Source organism: Urocitellus parryii, chromosome 6, assembly GCF_045843805.1.
Source record: "Urocitellus parryii isolate mUroPar1 chromosome 6, mUroPar1.hap1, whole genome shotgun sequence".
In the NCBI taxonomy this organism is placed as follows: Eukaryota; Metazoa; Chordata; class Mammalia; order Rodentia; family Sciuridae; genus Urocitellus; species Urocitellus parryii.
Genome location: NC_135536.1, coordinates 76,601,449 through 76,622,682, shown reverse-complemented (window position 1 = coordinate 76,622,682; position 21,234 = coordinate 76,601,449).

Sequence of the window (21,234 nt, the reverse complement as noted above, 5' to 3'; positions counted from 1 at the left end):
CTCCTGTCTCAGCCTCCCAATTTACTGGGATTATAGGCATGTGCCACCACATCAGGCCAAGTCCCAGAATTCTTTGGAATTTGCATTAACTCTTTCAGTCTATGGGAGTACTTTTACAATCCTGCTTCTACTAGTATATATGGATAGGGTTAAATGATTAAATGATATTGCAAAAAAAAAAAAAAAAAAGACTGATCTTATAACCCCTTTTCCCTTGCCTTCTTTTTTAATATTTACTTTTTAGCTCTAGGTGGACACCATATCTTTATTTTATTTTTATGTAGTGCTGAGAATCTAACCCAGTGCCTCATGCATGCTAGGTGAGTGCTTTACCTCTGAGCCACAACCCCAGCCCCTTCCCTTGCCTTCTTTCTTCTTTTTCCCTTCCTTCCCTCAAATTCCTTTGTTCAAATTGTCTTTCTAGCAATTTATCTCCACAGCCCTTACTGACCATGCTCCCAACTTGGACACCTAGACACAAATCAGGCCCTGGAGACCTGAGAAATAAGGCCCAAAGCCAAGCATCTAGTCTAAGAAAAGACCAAAGAAAGTTCAAATATACACCTGAGAAATGTTTCAGCTCCCCAGACTAGATAAAGAAAGCCAGTATTGAAGAAAGGGGAAGGGAAGTACTAAGTAGTATGTGAGTTTAAAACATCTCCAGCCTCTATGGGAACAAGCACTGCTTTGCTAGACTCCAGGGAGTCACATGGAAGCTCAGATCAATTTTTCTTTTGGTTTCCCTTGGCGCCCTGTGGGTGTCAGTTGAGGGCTGCCAGTTGACAGTGGGGCATATTTTACCATGGATCATCCAGGTGGGAGTGACTCTTGGCACTCTGGTCACCACCTCTTTCAGTCCACACCACGGAGACAATCCTTGTTCTTTGGCCCAGGAGATTCATAAGTCCCACACCCACTCCCTGGGAAGGAAGGAGTAGGATACTTAAAGACAGGTGGTAACATAAAAAGGAAAGCCCCATGCTGGTGTGAAAGACCTTCAATCAACTCAGGACTCCCACAGAAGTAGAAGGCTACAAGTCATCCCAGTTATAAATATCATGAAGAGTCCACAATGCTTTGGGAATCTGAACCTTTTTTTTTTTTTAGAAAGAGAGAGAGAGAGAGAATATTTATTATTTTTTAGTTTTTGGCGGACACAACATTTTGTTTGTATGTGATGCTGAGGATCGAACCTGGGCCACATGCATGCCAGGCGAGCGCGCTACCGCTTGAACCACATCCCCAGCCCTGAACCCTTGCCTTGAATAAGGCATTTCCAAGAGGAAAGAACTCTGAGCACACAAAAAATTATAACCAGCAATTCCTACTCTTCCAAAAGAGGTTTACATATTTCCAAAAGAGAAACTATCTTGCCTGGATTAGGAACGTTTGTGGGTGGCTTATAGATGTAGATATGTGCCTGTGACTAAGCCTTGTAAAGAATAGCTAAGAAGCTGGCAAGAATGGGATGGATAACAGAAAGTATGAGTTGTCCCCAAATCCACCCCACTCTTCCTTATTCATAGAGATTAGAGTTTTCTTAAGGGTTCATGACCCTCACGCTATATTCTCAGAGAAGGTCTTGGGAAAGGTAGCCTTCATCCCTCCAGAGTATAATAGAATATGATATATGACTCTCATTTGCTTTCAGTGTGTGCTGAACTGACAATCTGTCGTTCATGGTTTTTTTCTTTCTCTTTTTTGGTAATGGGGAGTAAATCCAGGGGCGCTTAAACACTGAGCCACATCTCCAGCCCTTCTTTGTATTTTATTTAAAGACAGGATCTCACTGAGTTGCATAGGACTTCATTAAATTGCTGAGGCTGGATTTGAACTCATGATCCTCCTGCCTCAGCCTCCCAGGCCCCTGGGGTTCCAGGCATGCACCACCATGCCAGGCCCTTTTTATTTTTTATTTTGAGACAGGGCTTCACTAAATTACTGAGGCTTACACTGAACTTGTGATCCTCCTGCTTCAGCTTCCCAGGTTGAGAATACAGGTGTGAGCCACTGTACCCAGCTATTTTCTTTTCACTAAAGACATGTCTAAAACATCAGGCTAAGACTGCATTCAAGTGGCACGCGTAGCCAGGTACAGTGGCACAAGCCTGTAATCCCAGGAGTTTGAGAGGCTGAGGCAGGAGGGTTGTGAGTTCAAAGTCGGCTTTGGCAACTTAGTGAGGCCCTAAGCAACAAAGCAAGACCCTGCTGCTAAAAAACACATATAAAAAAGAGACAGGGATGTGGCTCAGTGGTTAAGCGCCCCTAAGTTCAATTCCAACTACCAAAACAAACAAAAAAAAGTGGAAACCATAGAACTGTCCAGCAGGGTGTGGTTTCTCAGTATCAGTGTGAATCAACTTGGCCTTTGCCCTAGGAAGGGCTGTTACACACTCATTATGAAGGAAATAATGCATAAAAATTACTGAGTCAACAATCTCCCATATACAAGAATATGCCTCCTTAATGTTCTTATTTTTTTTTTATGTGCGCTCTTTTTCATAAAGTCACATAAATGGACAGTTTAAGGATGGTGAAATGCAGGTCTTAGCAAGTGTACAATTCAAGGAGTTTCAATACCAACACATGCACATACCCATGTGAAGACTCTTCCCCAGGCAAGGTAGAGAATATTGCCATCACCCCACAATATTCCCTCCCCAGTCTAATTTTTCTCTTCAGCAGAGAACAGATTCTCCATGTTTTTAAACTTCACTAAATGGAATCATTTGATTTGTATCCTTTGGTTCTGGCTGCTTTTTTTTTTCGTCTGCCTAATGTTCTGAGCTTTCTCTTTGAGATTCATCCATCTTGCTACATGTATCTATAGTTCATTCATTTTAAAATCAATCTTATTATGATTTACATAAAACAAAATGTACTCAGACTGAAGGTACAGTTAATGAGTTTATATAAAATTATAGACTCAGACAACCACCCACAATCAAATTGTTCAACAACACCCCAGAAAAGTTACACCCTGGTCTTTCCCAACCCACACTGCAAGGCAACCACTAATGTACTTGCTGTCATTATAGACAACATTTTTCTTTCCTAGAGTAGCATCATTAAAATTATGCGGTGTGTCCTTTCATATCTGGTGTATTTCATTGAGTTGTATATTTCTGAGATTTATCCATATTGTTGTTATTAGTAGTTCATGCCTATTGCTCTGAAATATTCCAGCGTATGAATACATCACAATTTGTTTCTCTGCTCTCCAACTCTTGAACATTTGGATCTATTACAGATAAATTAACTAAAAATATTCTTGTACAAGTCTTTTATTTCTGTGAACATATATTTTCATTTCTCTTGTGTGAATACTTAGGAGCAAAATTTCTGGAGAAGGTTTTATGTTCTTTATTGTGTTTAAAATTTTTTTTTCTTTTTTCCAATTCCAATTTCCCTTTCCCCTGGGTTAGTGAAAACTTCCATCTTAGTCTTATGGACAACCTCCTTCTGAGAGTTACATAGAGTCCTAGAAATGTATGCGGTCACAACAGTAGAACTGGCAGATGGTAGAGTCTTGACTAAGGTTGGGAACTCTGATTCCTCCAGGCCCCCCAGGATTGACCTCTCTATTATGTCACCAAGCCCCAAGTTCTACAGCCAAACAAAGCACATGTCTTCACTACCAACAAGACCCACAGAACTTTCTGACCCTTTCCCAGTTTAGGAGAGTGGCTCTTCTTTCCTCTTTCTCCTGGACACCAAAAGCCTTCACTCGCCACCTTCCCGCTGTATTTGTGGTGCAATAAGGGATTTTACAAAAGGCAAGAAAAGCTGTTGATGTCAGATGGCTTCTTTCTGTCTTGCCTGCAATAATTCTCAAGGCAAAGCAGTCCAAAGAACTTGGCTATCTTCCTATTGTGGGGAGGGGGATACAAGAGAGAAAGTACCAGTAATTATTTTTTATGTAAATTTTTTTATTTATGTATGACAGCAGAATGCATTACAATTCTTATTACATATATAGAGAACAATTTTTCATATCTCTGGTTGTATAATAGTATATTCACATGAATTCATGTCTTCATACATGTACTTGGGATAATAATGATCATCACATTCCAGAAGATGGAAAGATCACCTTGCTCATGGATAGGCAGAATTAATGTTATCAAAATGAATCATACTTCCAAAAGCACTATACAGATTTAATGCAATTCCGATCAAAATTCCAATGTCATTCCTCATAGAAATAGAAAAAGCAGTCATGAAATTCATCTGGAAAAATAAGAGACCCAAAATAGCTAAAGCAATCCTTAGCTGGAAGAGTGAAGAAAGTACCAATAATTATATTGAGAATATTAACTACCTGTAATCACTGAGGACGGCTTAATCTTCTTTGTGATAATTTCATACATTTGATTTCCTGAAGTTGTAATCTGAGTGTCCTCTTTGCTGAACTAAGTTTCTGAAAGTTTTTGTTTTGTTTTGTTTGTTTGTTTCAGAATAACAGACGTGAGTTTGCTAGAAGGGATAAGAAAGGGGAAAGGGAGACACTCTCAGGGAGACTGGGTCCTACCAGAGAGGAGGATCTGAACTAAATCTCTGCAGGAGACCAGATGGCTTTATGGGATGTTCTGCTCTTTAGTTTTTTTTTTTTTTTTTAACCAATATGATCTGTGAGGGGGCTAGTCAGGCTGGTTGGGGCTGCAAGGAACAGAGTGGTGCCCAAGTGTCATAGTTCTATGAAAGTTTACCATTGAAGATATGCTGGGAGGCAAAGGTGCTAGGAAGGAACCATAGCCTTTGCAAGTCTTTAAAAGACTTCATAGTAGGCTGATGCCCCCAAACCTAGGAACTTCAGAGCAACAAGCATGTGATGCCCTCATTCTAGTGCCATAGCATTATCTCAGGTCCAGTGTCACCTCTCAACTGTCTCCCAAGCCACACGGGCTGACTTACCACTGGTTCCTTTCTAGACAGAAGAGCTACACATTGAACTTGGAATTTATTGTGGGAAAGTACCCTGACCAAGCATTCAAAGGCCAATGTAGCAGTCAGAAATCCCTCCTTTGCTACTTCCAGCTCTGGAATGACCTTGGGGAAGCAGCTTTGCCTCTCAAAGTCTTCATTGCCTCCTCTTTTAAGAAAAAGTGTAGATGATAATAACACCTACTTCATAAAGTAAGGATTCAACGAGATGGAAAAGCACTCAACTTGGATAAATAGAAGAGACAATAATCCCTGCCAAGAAGAGGACGGATTCAATATGTTTGATAAAAGAAAACCAAAATGCAAAAGCAAGAAGGGAAGTGGAAGAGGAAGATTCAGAGCCCAAGTGAAAAAACTCACAGAGAAAGGCATTTATTCATACCAGAAAACAAAACAGGGACATGATCCCTAACTTGAAGAGAAGTTGATCATGTTCCGAAGGCTTGCCAAACTCATAGCCTCTTCTGGGAAACTGATCGTGAAACTACAATATCCTGTCACAGCTGACTGCACCCAAGTTTAGCCTTTGGCTGAGCCCACCAATCAAGTCCCCAGTCATTCAGGAACCAAGGAGGTGGCATTGGGGGAGGCCACCTAGCTGATACCTCTGCCTCACAGTGATAACATCCCCAATGGGCCACATGAATTCTTTGCTTCTCAAGAGCTTGAATGTGAGACTTAGGAAGACACTCAGGAACTGAGAGCAAGCACAAGTGAACAGATGTTTAAAGAAAAAGCTGTCAACAGAACCCAGAAGTATTCAGAACCCCAGAGTAATTTAAAACCATATATAAAAGAAGTTATGAGTAGGTCAAGCCGTACTTAGGCATACTTAGGGTTAGGGTTAAGGTTAGGATTAGGGAAGTAGCCACTTCCCCCATAGGTACTTCCTTCCCTTCCTAAACAAGTGTGGGAAGCTATTCAAATCATACAAAAGTTCAATATTGTTCTAGTCCATTCATGATACTATAACAAAATACCATAGTCTAAGTAGCTTATGAACAATTTTATATCTCACAATTCTGGAAGCTGGGGAGTCCAATACCAAGCAGCTGGCAGATTCAGTATCTGGTGAGGGCCATATGCTGTTAAAGTGATAGGATTAGGATGTAGCCTTCTAGCTGTGTCTTCAAATGTGGATGGGATGAATGAGCTTCCTTGGGCCTATTTTATAAGGGCACTAATTCCATTCATGAGGACTCCACCCTCAATCTTCTTCCAATGGACCTATTTCCTAATCCCATCACCTTAAGTTTTAGGATTTCCACATATGAAAGGGAGTAGGGCACAAACATTCAGACCATAGCAAATATATTTGCTCTTTAATTGTTCCTTACATCCACTGTCTGGATTATCTTAAGCCAACTAAACATCACAGAACCTGATCTTGAGAGTCCAGTTCCTCAACTTGCTTAGAAACATAAAAATGAGCGAACTTTTGCAGATGTAACACAGATATCTGGTGCATGGATGTGCCATTCAGCTGATGGCTGGGCACCATTCTCTATACTTCTACATGTGGTAATGAAACTAGATAATGAGCATATGGTTGTTTGTTGAGAGCCACAGCTGAAGGGGCCCCAGCAAACTTCCAGCTGCCAGCTGATGATTGGCTCACAGTGGCCCCAGCAACTTCTAGCTGATTGGCTCCTCTGCGGTGATGCTCATTGGGCTGTTTCCCCTCCCTTTCAGACTACGGAGCTGCTCATTGGGAGAAGCCGGTGGTGGCAGTTGGGCTCTGAGGGTTTTTCCTGAGGAGCTGTGTAGTGCGGTTTGTGGTTCTAAAAATAAAGTTCGTTTCTTTTGACAAGTGGCTCCTGAATTGTGCCCTGCCAGAGGTAATGAAACTAGATAATGAGCATATGGTTGTTTGTCTCTATCACTTGTTGAATTTCATGCTTTTTATTAACTTTAAATTGTATACCTTTAAAATTTTTGTGTACTTTTATTATTAGGAATATTTTGTAATTTTTAAAAAAGTTAAAAGCTAGCAGGGCATGGTGGCTCACACCTATAATCCCAGCAGCTCTGGAGAGACTGAGGCAGGAGGATTGTAAATTTAAAACAGTCTCAGCAAAAGTGAGGTGCTAAGCAAATCAATGAGATCCTGTCTCTAAAAAAAATATAAAATAGGGCTGGGGATGTGGCTCAGTGGTTAAGCACCCTGGGTTCAATCTCTGGTACCAAAAATAAATAAATAAATAAATAAATAAATAAATAAATAGCTTATAATTTTAAATGAAGAGTATATTTTTCTCTGATGTTATTAAACTAACTCCACTTCTGTTTCTCAGAGAGGGCCACAAGATAGAACAGTCAAGAAATTGTACCTTCCACCTCCAAGGTTATATGGATTCTGAAGCCAAGCTACAACCTAAGTAGGCCAGGCCTGGGGCAGAGGCTAATCCAGGCATGCACCACCTTGCAATGCACTGAACCACTTGTAAAGGCATTGGCAAAGTGAAAGGATATTAACAAAGGTTGGTGTAGCACACTGGGCCAGCAGTAACCAGGATCCTTAACCACACTCAGATCTAAAGAATTGTAAAAAGAAACCAAATTTGAATTCATAATCCAAGAGTAACTGAAGGATATGGAAAAACAGGCGCAGGGAACTTCCCTTATCAACAACTGTTCCCCTACGTGCCCTCCTGCCATGTGTGGGGAGATACCTGTAGTAAATTGGTGCTTTGGTCATTGCAGCAGGATAAAATAGAAGCCCAGGCCTCAGCTGGAGGGTAGGCAGAAGGGAAAATGGGAAGAGCACAGAAGGAACTCACACCTGGCCCCCACCTATCGCTGAACTGGCTATCCCTAGTACTGAGCCCCCATGATCTCTATCCACACCCTTTGAAAGACATGGGAAATAGTAATCCCCAAGGAAAAAGGAAGAGTAATGGGCTCTGAACTTGTTGCAATTTTCCTTATCTACAGCTGTTCCCCTGACTGCCCAAGGTCTCCCTTCAGTTGTAACCAACACATTTCCTGCCAAGACTCAGCCCCTCTAAACCCTATAAACTCAGACCCTTATTGTAGCTTGTTACCATTTTTCCTTCTTGAAAATGTGCCCCTCTGTTGCTTAATAAAGCATGACTGGCCCGTTGAGGTCGGCCTCCATTTTCTTTTTCTTTTTGTGTTCTCCTTCAGGTGTTTTCAGGGGCTACAAGGCACGCAAGGCTAAATAGACCATGAAGTGAAGGGGAGGCCAGTCTCTTTTGAGTAAGGCAAAGCAAGAAGTAGAGAGATGATTAAACAGAATGGAGAGTGAGTGTGGGAGGCTGCCCGGCCATAAGCTGAGCATCCTCTCTCAGCCTTGAGTAAGGGGGTGTTGGTCTGGCATTGCTCGCCTTAAGCTGTGCAATGCAGGTGGCCACCACCTTCACTGGCAAAGAAGTTTGTTTTAGCCCTGGACTTGGGCGTTACCCAATGGGATTGGACAACTCCCTTGAAATCTTATCCCCTACCTTATTTGGTGAAGAACATTCTATTGAAACTCCACTGGGTGTCCCCCTATAAAATAGAGACTCTGGTGCATGCTCTCTTGTCTCCCAGAGTGGAAGAGGACCCTTGAGGTCACAGAGCAGTCCCGCCTTCCATATGAAAATTACTTCTGTGTCCTGTGCTTTTTCGCCGTTTTCTTAGCTTAATGTTGCAGCCAGCTCTTTTGAACCCAGTTATCTTGTCAGCACTTGTCGCTGGTGAGAGGTGAGCTGGGGTCTGACTGCAATTAAACTAGATAGGGAGATGATGTGTGACAGAGGATTGAGAAACCTCTGCATTTAAGATGAAAATCAGAAAAGTCAAGTCTGTACAACTGGAAGTAGATCCTGCTAGGTCCCAGGACATGTGAATTTCAATGAGGCTCAGCTATGCAGCCATCTTAGAGCTCAATCTAATCTCACAATTAATCTCAGGACTAGGGAGTGTCCAAATCAATCTTTTTTTTTCTTTTTTCCCCCCAGTACTGGGATGGAACCCAGGGGTTCTCACTAAGGAGGCAAGAGCTCTACCACTAAGCTACATCCCCAGCCTTATTTTTTTTTCCAGTACTCAGAATTGAACCCAGGGGTGCTCTACCACTGAGCTTCACTCCCAGCCCTTTTTTTAAATTTTGATACAGGGTCTTGCTAAATTGCCACAACTGGCCTTGAATTTGGGATCCTCTTGTTTCAGCTTCCTAAGCAGTTTGGAACAACAGGAATGTACCACCATGCCCAACTCCAAGTGAATCTTTATTCCTGGCAATTTAAAAAGCCTGATTAAAGTGAATAGCCAGAAATTTCAACAAGGTGAAATTTATGAAATGAATATATGAAAATACATTCATTAAAATTTCAAATAAATATTTGAAAACAAACAGATAAAAAGCAATTCACCCTATCAGATTTGAAAATACTTTATATAAAGCTACAATAAGTATGGTTGAGGCACAAGAATCAGTCAGATTAATGAACAAACAGATCAATGTATTAAAATAATTATTCCAGAAAAAGACCAACTTCCACATAAGAATTGTTTTGTTTTTGGTACCAGAGATTGAACCCAGGGGAGCTTAATCACTGAACCACATGCCCAGCCTTTTTCATTTTTTTATTTTAAGATAGGGTCTCACTAGGTTGCTTAGGGCCTTGCTAAGTTGCTGAGGCTGGCTTTGAACTTGCAATTCTCCTGCCTCAGCCTCTCAAGTCACTGGGACTATACCACACCTGGCAAGAATTGTATAATTTTAAACACTGGCATACCAAATTACCAGAGAATATAATTTTACAGGTGTTAGACCTTTGCTGAGATAAGAAAAAAAAAATTGTTGGTGTGTGGTGCTGGGGAGTGAATCCAGAGCTTCTTGTATACTAAGTATGCACTCTACCACTAAACTGCACCACCAACCCTACATCAATAATTAAAATTCTCTCCATATTGCAAATAGTTAGGTAAATCCACAGCATAAAATGTTAAGAGAACAGAAAGAAAGTCTAAAAGCACTGAACTGTATCACACACAAAAATAGATTTAATTTTGCAAAAAAATTATAAACAAAAAAATTACCAAAATAAAAATGAGAACTAAAACGTTATCAGCATAACAAAAACAACAACAACAACAAAAAAAAAAAACAAAGGGTTAATAAGCATATTGAAAACTCACTAAAAATAAATTCTAAAACTACTAAAACCCCAATTGATGATCCAACAATTTATGGTTGTAATTGATTGACAAAATAAAGACAACCATTTTAACAATCAAATTAAGCAGTACTTAAAATAAATGAAAGTATTCAATGTTAGCAAGAACCCTGGTCTGTAACTGCTGGGAATCCAGTTCAGCATAATAAGTCTTTTGAAAATCAACCTAAGTGTATTTTTCACAAATATATTTCTAGCACTTGTGTGTGTTTGTGTGTTTTTTCAGAGTGCCGAGGATCAAACTCAGGATCTCATACAAACCAGGTAAGTGCTGTACCACTGAGCAACACTGCCAGTCCCAGATGTTTTTGAAAACCACCAAAATATCCAATAATAAGGACATTTTTAAGTAAATCATGATTTTTGTGTTAAAAATATTTAAAAATGAATTATGCTTTTAAGTTTTTAATGGAGAATGCTTATATAATATTACTCATGATATGAAATTGTGTACTTATCAACTAAAGTATGTTAAAATGTTAAAGTGATTATTCTAAAGGGTGGATAATAATCATTTGCTCCTATTTTTACATTTGTATGTTTACCATATTTCCTACAGTGAGAAATACTTTTAAATAAATTTCATTATTATTGTTTTAAGAACAAAGAGAATGTAGATTACTTGACCTCTATCCAGAGGTTATCTGGAGGGAACCTGGGGTTGTTGTCAAATATTTATTTTTTTAAAAGTACACAAATAATGTTTAAACAAGTGATAAAATTGGTATTACTCTGGAGCAATTACTCAGTGGAAATTCAATGTTCTTACATAACAGATTCTTAACTTTATTCAAAAGATTGTATCATTCGTAAACTTGAACCTTGTTATGGTTTGGATGTGAGGTGTCCCCCAAAAGCTCATGTGTGAAATAATGCAAGAAGGTTTGAAGGAGAAATAATTAGACTATATCTTTTTTTAATTGATTTTATTTTTTAAATACATGATAGCAGAATGCATTATAATTCTTATTACACATATAGAGCACAATTTTTCATATCTCTGTATATAAGTATCTTCAAACCAATTCATGTCTTCATACATGTCCTTTTGTTTTTTAAATTTTTTTAATATTTATTTTTTTTAGATCTCGGCGGACATAACATCTTTGTATGTGGTGCTGAGGATCGAACCCAGGCCGCACGCATGCCAGGCGAGAGCGCTACCGCTTGAGCCACATCCCCAGCCCCATACATGTACTTTGGATAATGATGTCCATCACATTCCACCATCATTGCTACCCCCTGCCCCCTCCCTTTCCCTCCCACCCCTCTGCCCTATCTAGAGTTCCTCTATTCCTCCCATGCTCCCCTGCCCTACCCCTCTAAGAGTTAGACTCCTTATATCAGAGAAAACATTCAGCATTTGTTTTTTTGGGATTGGCTAACTTCACTTATTATTATCTTCTCCAACTCCATCCATTTATCTGCAAATGCCATGATTTTATTCTCTTTTATTGCTGAGTAATATTCCATTGTGTATGTATGTCACATTTTTTAAAATGATTGGGCTATATCTTTAACCTAATCAGTGAATTGATCCCTGATAGTGAAAGGTTAATAAAATAGGTACTTGTCACTCCGTTTTTCTATATGCTTAACAAAACACTGTTGAAATCCTGAGAACTGTTTTGCTAATCTTGTTCCCAGAATGTGCTGTCCCCAACTGCCAAGCTGCAGAATGCACTCCCTCACTCGGTTGCAGGCAAACTGCCCACTCGCCCTGACCTGTCAATGAACTTCCCTCCCTGCCCTCTCCAAGAAAAGTATATAAGCTCTGCTCAAGCTGTTCTCAGGGCTCTATCTCTCTTTGCTATAGAGAGCTCTGGACCCTAGCATGCTGGTCTCCAAATAAACCCACCCTTCTGCTGTTGCATAAGACAGTCTCTTGTGGTCTCTTCCTCCGACGTTTTGCCGGACCCTTACAATAGGATTAACTGAGTGGTAGCTGGAGCAGGTGGGGTGTGGCTGGAGGAGGTAGTTCACTGGGGTGCAGACTATGGGGTATATATTTTGTATCTGGAGGGTGGAGATTCTCTCTGTTTCCTGATCATCCTGTGAGCTCCTTCCCTCTGCCACACTCTTTGGCCATGATGCTCTGCTTCACCTAGAGCCCTGAGAAATGGAGCCAGCCTTCTGTGGACTAAGGCCTCTGAAACCATAAGCCTTGAATAAACCTTTCCTCCTCTACAATTGTGCTGGTCAGGTCCTTTAGTCACAGCATCGAAATAGCTGACTAAAACAAACCCCATTCTCTAACAAGTCATATAATTCAAACTCAGTTTACTTAAATTCAATTTATTATTTTCAATTTTAGAAAGTGATTTTATTGTTTAATCTCTGCTCCAAACATGATATAGTATAAATGATATTGACAATAGCTTAGTTAAATGGCAAGTCATTTTTAAACATCTATTTATAAATAAAAACACCGATGAACTGAAAAATCCAGCAACTTCCTCAAGTTTGAAGGTAATTGCTTCAAAATTTGACCATTAAAGACCTCGAATTCCCAATTCGAATCTTAATACAAAGTTATAGTACTTAACAGTGCAGTATTTTCATAAAGAAATACATATAAATCAGTAGAATATAATTGAAAATCCAAAAGTATACCCTCACATTTTTGATCAATTGGATTTCAACAAAAGTGCCAAGACAATTCAATGAGAGGAAGAATAATTTTTCCCCTAGATATCCATGTGCAAAAGAATAGAGCTGGACTCATTCTTTATACCATGTGCAGAAATGGGTCCCAAATGGATTGTGGACTGAAATATAACAGCTACGACACCTTCAGAAGAAAACATAAGTAAATTTTTGTGATCTTGAGAGTAGTAGGCAAAGTTTTCTTAAATATGATCCCAAAAGCATAACTAATTAAAAAAATGGACAAATTTGACTTTACCAAGTTTAACAACTTTTGTGCTTCAAAGGACACCATCTGCAGGTGTGGCTCAGTGATAGAGTGCTCACCCAGCCTGTTCCAGGCCCTGGTTACAGTTCCCATGACAACAGCAGCAATAATAAAGGGAGAATAAGGAGAAAGACAAGGAGAAAAGAAAATAGCAGAATAGCAGAAAATGATTTACAGATCATATATCTGATAAAGAATTTTTTGTCTAGCACATATATTGAACCATTACAATTCAATAACAAAAAGACTGTCAGGCATGATAGTGCACACCTGTAATCTTAACTCTTTGAGAGGCTGGAGAAGGAGGAACACAAGTTTGAGGCCACCTTGGGTAAAAGACTCTGTCTCAAAAAAAAAAAAAATCAATAGAGCTGGGTATATAGCTCAGTAGTACAGCACCCCTAGGTTAAACTCCAGTACTGCAAAATAATAATAATAATAATAATAATAATAATAATAATAATACTTTTTAAAAAGATGTATAACCTACTTAAAAAGGAAAAAAGATCTGAATATAAAAATCTTCAAAGAAAGTACAAGAATGGTCAATAAGCACATGAGCAGATACTTAACATCATTAGCCATCAGGAAAATGCAAATCAAAACCATAATTGAATACTACTTCACAACCCACTAATATTGCTATAGTCAAAAGACAGACAATAGCAGGTGTTGGCAAGGATGGGAGAGAAACTGGAATCCTCCTACATTGTTGGTGTGAATAAAAAATGTGGCAGCTTTGAAAAATAGTCTTGCATTTTATCAAAATGACAAAGTTACAATAAAACCCAGTGATTTTACAATGAAGAGGAAAAAGGTGTCCACACAAAAATCGAACGTGAATGTTCATAGCAGCATTATTCATAATTGCCAAGAAATGGAAAATACCTAACAATGATGAATAAATAAAAAGTGGTATTCCATCAGATGGAATGTTATTTGACAATAGAAAGGAAATACTGATTCATGTTACAACATGGATGAATCTTGAAAACTGGAAGGAAAGCTAGTCACAAAGACCAACAGTATGATTTAAATAATTCTGTTTATATGAAGCATTAAGAATAGGCAAATTGACAAAGACAGAAAGTAGATCAGTTGTTGAGTAGGACCAGAGACAAAGGGAAAACATGAAGTGATAACCAGTGACATGGGGTTTCTTTTGGGAGTGACAAAAAATGCTCTAAATTTGATTGTGATGATGGTTGCAGAATTCTGTGACTATGCTAAAAACTCTTGAATTGTTTTTAGTATACATATTTTAAACAGGTAAATTCTATGAAATGTGAATTCTGTCTGAATAAAACTATTTTTAAAATCTGACCATTGATTATGTCTATGCCACTTTCAATTAGGCAACAAAAATCTGTCCACAAAAACCTCATTGAGGTACTATCAAAGAACAAGGAATCCACTTTGGATCCCTCATTGAGAGTGGCTTTGGAGTGTGTTCTAAATTTACAGGAGTTTACAGGTAGGTGGTCAAGATAATCCTTCCATGCAGGCCAGAACATTGGGATCTCAGAGATAAAGAGGTACACCCACATTAAGATACAAGCAAATGAAACTGGGGAAGAGCCACCAATCCTGGTTCTGGGGCTATATGAGATGATTATGGCAGGGGGAGAAAAATAAAATTCAAAAAAGAAGAAAAGGAGGGAATCTAATGGTCTTTCATCTTTTAGGAAACCTCCAGATAGAAGTTAACACTGTACCTTAGTAATCTTATGGCCCTTGTGATGGTGAATTCTATGTGTCAATGTGGCTAGGGGAAGGCATTCCCAGGTTAAACATTTCTGGGGGTGTCTGTGAGGGTATTTGTGAGTGAAACAGTACACTCAGTAGACTGCCCTTCCTGGTGTGGGTGGGCATCATCCAGTCCGTTGAGGGCCTGAATAGAATACAAGGGAGAAGAAAGAAGAATTCACCCTGTTTTGCTTCCTATCTCTCTTCCTAAGCAGGGATATCAGTTTTCCCCTGCTGTTGAATTGTGATTTACACCATTAGGCATAAATCTTGGGTCTCCAGCTTGCAGTGAGAAGACTGTGTAATTTCCCAGCTGCAAAATTACATGAATCCATTCTTCATTATAAATCAATATACATTATATATATAATATAATATATATGTAATCTAGATCTATAGGTACTTATATCTATCCCTCCATATCCATCCTCTGAATCTATGAGTTCTGGAGTTATGAATTCAACTAACTACAGATTAAAAATATTTGAAAAAAATTGCATCTGCACTAAATATTTAGACTTTTTTCTTCTCATTATTTCCTGAACAATACAACTATTTACATAGCATTTACATTATATTCAGTATTATAAGTAATTTAGAGATGATTTAAAACATACAGGAGGATGTGCATAGGTCATATATTCACTTAAGATAGGAAATAGATAGTAATTGTCAGGTCGTGGGAAAGGAGGAAATGGTATGTTTATTATTTAATGGTGTGTTATTATTTAATGAGTACCAAATTTCAGTTTGGGAAAATATAAATTATGAAGATGTTTAGTGGTGATGGTTGCATAACATTATGACTGTACTTAATCCACTGAACTATACACTTCAAATAATTAAAATGGTAAACTTTATAATATGTATATTTTATCCTAATTTAAAAAATACTTAAACAAGACCTTAAAAAATAGAAAAATAATAATAAAAATAAATAAAAAGAGAAAAAAGTAGAAGACCCTGTGTTTCAGTGTGCAGTCTTGGACCTAGTCCTACTTAGTCTGAAATTTGAGCTCCTCCATTCTCTCTATAATTCTGAGCAACTTCCTTTCTTTGTTCCTTAAAACCTTTGTTGGTAAAATAGGGAAGATAATGCTTACCTCATAGAGTTTTATTCAATCATTTATCAAATGCTTACTGATCATCAATAAAATATGTGGCAAATTAATATGTCCCTCAAATATGATCTGTTGAAAATACAACATACATATATAGTATTTAAAAAGCTTAACCTAAATCTAACCATTAAGAACTATCTGGCGGTATGGGGTGTGGTTCAGTAGTAGAGCCTGGCACATGCAAGGTGCTGGGTTTGATCCTCAGCACCCACATAAAAATAAATAAATAAAATAAAGGTATTGTGTCCAACTACAACTAAAATATATACAAAAGAACCATCTGGGAGTGGGAGAAATCTATCCTAAATTGAGGGGCATTATATAAAATAAATGAACCGGGCTGTACAATTTCAAAATGTCACTGTGAAAAAAGGCAAAGAAAAATGAAACTGTTTCAGGCTTAAAGGAGATGAAGTATGTTTGAGGGTGGGAGAAGCACACAAATGTGGCCAGATCTTAACAATTGATAAAATTTCTGTCAAGAAATGTGAAGAGTCTGAGATTTGCGAGCTTACAGAAGTTTGGCCTGCTACAGTTTTTTTTGGGTGCTAGCAGAAGACAAGAAATTCTAGGGTCAGAGGTTTATTCCTCATAGTATCACAGGCAGCAAGAGTACCTGCTTCTGCCAGTTGCTCCAGGCCCTGAAGTCCCATCAGGGTTAAGGATGAGGGCCCAATTGAACAAGTGAATACCGCACATCCAGTTTTGTTAGGTCACAGCTGAGAAACTATGAGCTTAGGAAACCTCAATCTTTAACAGGCTGCTGGCAAACCTGTGCAACCTTTGCATCCTGTGCAACCTTTGCATCAGAGACAGACATTATATTTATCATACCAAACAATAAACAAACCTACCCCTCACTCCATAAAGAGATGTTATCTTCCAAAGCTGTTCCCTATACAAATAGCCTTTTGAAAAGATAGTCCAGAAGAGGCTGGAAAGGACTATCAGGGCCTCTACTCCAAAGAAGTACAAAAATCAAGAGGCCCATGAAAAAATGGTCTCCCAACAGTAAATCCAGGTGGATTATATGAGTTCATTGTACCTTTCCTTGTGTGCATGTGTGGTACTCGGGACTGAACCCAGAAGCCCTCTACCACTGAGATATATCTCCGACCTCTTTTTAATTTATTTATTGTATTATTTTTTGAGACAGTGTCACTAAGTTCCCACATCTGACCTCAAACTTGTGATCCTCTTGCCTCAGTCTCCTGAGTCACCATAATCATCATGATATTCTTAGAACGTAAGTTTAAGTTTTTTAAATAGTTAAAACATATATTTATGGAGCACTTATTAGGTGACTGTCCCTATTATGTGACAGGGAATGGGAGTCCCTGTGAGGATTATATGAAATAGTGTAGGAAGGAAACCCTTGTTTCTTCCCTCTGTCAGTGGAAACATTGCAAGTTAGGGATTGTTCACCTCAGACATTAGGCAATGACAATTTTCCAAGGTAAATTAGAATGATTTTAGAATGATCCTTCAATGATCCAAAGAAACAGTGTGAGATCTGAAAATCCATTCAATAGGCAAAGTATCTTCTTAATGTTCAAGGATCTGACAAATCACTAGACAGCAATACAGGGTTTTAATAAAGAAATAAAGTTTCCAGCACAAGGGTCACCTAGCCTATGCATAGAGCATCAGCTAACTTCCCATTTATTTACAGTCTGAGAAGCTATTTAAGTCTTTAGAGCCAATATTGATTTGAGTTTGGAAATTGATCTATTATTGAAAACTTTGAAACTTTTTAGTTAAATATGGAAGACTGCCCATAGTTACAGGATTTGTCCTGTATCAATCAGAATCCCACCAGGAAAAATAGAAAACCACTCTAATAATTTAACATAAGGATTTTAACACAGAGAATTGTATTTAATGGAAAGGCTGAGACCTCAAGGAGAGACAAGAACAGCAATAAGTAATAAGCATTCATAAGAAGAGACAGAATGACCAAATACCAGCGGCCAAGAGTTCATTGTACCTTTCCTTGTGTGCATGTGTGGTACTCGGGACTGAACCCAGAGGCCCTCTACCACTGAGATATATCTCCGACCTCTTTTTTATTTATTTATTGTATTATTTTTTGAGACAGTGTCACTGAGTTCCCACATCTGACTGAATGGGTGGAGCTGAAGCCCAGAAGAAACAGGATCTCTGGGAGAGAAAAAAAAGAGTGTAGGGTACACCCCAACCTATCCTTCCCACTCCCATATCCCATTGGTTGAAACAAACTGATATGAAAGCCTTATATCATCCCTTTTCTATTCCCTCCCAGATTTATTCTCTGGATAAATTAAGCTTGAGAGGTCTGGAATGAAAACACTAGGTATAGGAGGGATGGAATAAATTCAAGACTGAAGACAGAGTGATTGAATGAAAGTCTTTATTTGTAGTTGGGAAGCTTCCAGTCCCTTCCCCTTTTCCTGTTCCCCCATAACATTAGCAGCCAGATACATGTTCTCCCAGAGAAGAAACTAAAAAGCAGAGGAATGACTTCATTGGAGGGTCACTACCCAACAAAGAGGCCCTTACGGAGGGACCAAGGGAAAATACCCTGTTCTTTCTCCATCCTACCTAGATATTGGCTGGATTCAAGAAGAAACCACAGGGCAAGGGAACTAGGTAACAAAGATCCTAAAGGTCAGCCTCAGGGGGACAGAAATCAGGGTAGAGAAGGGGAGAGATGCTCTGGACAGGCGAAATGAAAATATCCAGTACACCAGTCAAATCAGTCAACCCCAAGTATAAAGGAGAAGCATTTCAGAAATACAAACACTCACCTCACACACACCAAGAGCTTCAGCAAAATGAGATAACGTGATAATGAATACATTGGACCTAACCAAGGTGATCAAACCAAGAAAGCAAGTGACAGCAGTGCCTCATGTCCAGAGGGCAAACTATCCACATTTTAGAAAGATGGAAAGTGGAGAAGGATGGCTCCAAGGGGAAAACAATGAACTGACAGATTATCTCATGTGTGGAAGCATTTAAAAGATTGCTGGGCATTTGACCAATCTGTTTAAATATTTTGAGAAAAATAGCAATGAGTACATAGAAAATTTGGGAAATGAGGAAAGATAATCAATAATCTGAGTATAGCAAAAGTTGGAGGGGGATTAACCTTGAAGAAACTTTGGAAAGCCATCTAAAAGATTTTTTAAAAAAAAAAATCACCCAGGAAAGAACCACCATTTGGATACTTGCCTCACTTCTGGACCTTATGCTAGTCAGTGTTAAGCAGAGATGCAATCCAAAAAAATAATACTCTACATATCAGCAACACAAGGATGCCTACCCAATTTTTAACTTGTGTCTTTCCTCCTCTCTCCCAAAGAGAACATGGCAGTGCAAAACAGTTGGGCATGAGGGCATGTGTTCCCTCACCTCCCCACCCTAAGCCAAAAGTCTGGCCCATGCTGATAGGGAGAATAATTTTGAAAGAAATATGAGATCAAATTTTAAAAATGAACAGAATTAAATCTTAATAACAGGAAAGGCACTTCAAACACAAAGCAGCTGGAATATTATGGAAATATTACATCACCAAGGAAGCTTTCTAACCAGAAGGAAAAAAAAAAGACATTTGACAGGGGACAGAAATAGCAGTTTTTGAAAAATAATTGTTGTTACATTATTCCATTTGAGAGTCATCAATCAGAACAGCTGTAGAAATTGGAAAAATACTCGATGGAGAAAAATGTTATACAGACAATTGAAACAGACGATATAATGGTGAATGTATTGCTACCTTGGGATGGATGAGGAGAAGGTCCCTGTGTGAGGCAGCCTTAAAAGCTCAATTCAGAATAAAGAGCCAGCCACAGGAATATTTGGGTGGAAAAAGGGAGAGGGTAGGCAATCTTCCCAGGAAGAAGTAAGAACAAAATAAACCTAGCATACCTTAGATGTTGTGGTCTAGGATGAGAATAGGACAAAATGAGATGAGAGTATGCAGGAACCAGATCTGAGAGCTGACCCCGATTGCAGAGGGAGCAAGCTGTACTTAGTCAAGATGCTGGTCTGAAGAAGCAAGTGACTATAATGAAGAGGCAGCTTCTAGAAGAGCTGGGAGGGGCAGTTGTAGTCATGAGCCAGAGAATTCATGAACCAAGTCAAGTAACCTGCAGCCAAAATTCCTAGTGGGGGAATCAGCAAGGAACCCACAGAAAGCACTTCCTGGGGGGAAAAAAGTTAGTATTTGATGTTGGCCACACTCAAGGCACCAACTATAGATAACATCTTCATCAGGCTGATAAATCTTTTTGGTTCCCTCATCCAAACACAGGAGGACCAGAGACAACTAGTAATAAGGAAGTTAAGGCAGAATATAGAGGGACAAGCCACGTCCCATTCCCCACCATGGATTTTCCAACATGATGTGTACTTGTAGGCAGTGGAGGACTGAGAGCTTTAAATAAAGTATAATACTGAAGCATTGACTTGAGAATAGACTGGAATTTTTATGGTCTGGTAAAAATTAGCATAATTCCATAATACTTAAAAGTAATCAGAAAAGCTATGGGGTGGGCCAGTGGATTGCTTCGGAGACAAGGAAAGATATAATCAAAATGTTACAATGGATTTCTCTGGGTTGTAGAATCTTTCTCCCTCTTATTTATTTGTATTTTATAAGTTTTCTCTAATGATATATTGTTTAATAAAACTTTATTTTAAAGGATACTGTATCTATTTCAACAAACAACAGACTTCCCAGTTTAAAGGACATTTGAGATGACTTTTGAAGGTTGTTGATGTTGGCAAGCAGCAGAAGCACAGGGAGGAAGTGTTTCTGTTGGTGAAAGATGAAGAGGCCCAGGGAAATGTTTGGAGGTTAGACTGGAGCTAGCGTAAATTTTGGGAATAATGAAAGATGAAACCAGAACTAGCACTGAGGCTAGGCACTTTTGTATGCAAGAAAATAGGTACACCTTGTTAACTTAAGTAATGGAAGGTTTCTGGTAAGGATGGATATGCAGAGGAATCCAGAAAAAGTTGACCAACCAAGGCTCAGGACATTAAAGAGCATCCCTGTGTCAAAGGGGGCTCTGGGAAACTTGGGGCTCTACATTTAACATTCAGCTATACCTGCTTCATTCTATACCATCCTGGCTAGTATCTTTCTTCCCTCTGCTCTGCAGGTTGCTTATGGCCTCTTTTCCAACTAATGGCCTTTTTAAAAGTTCAGCTGTCAATTAACTGCCTCAATCAAGAAAATTGGCCCAGCTCATGGTTTGCTACCACTTGGGCAACATCATGGAGGCTGGCTGTCCTTAGGTTCAAACAGAGTCCTGTATGATAAAGGTAGGAGGGGGCTGAG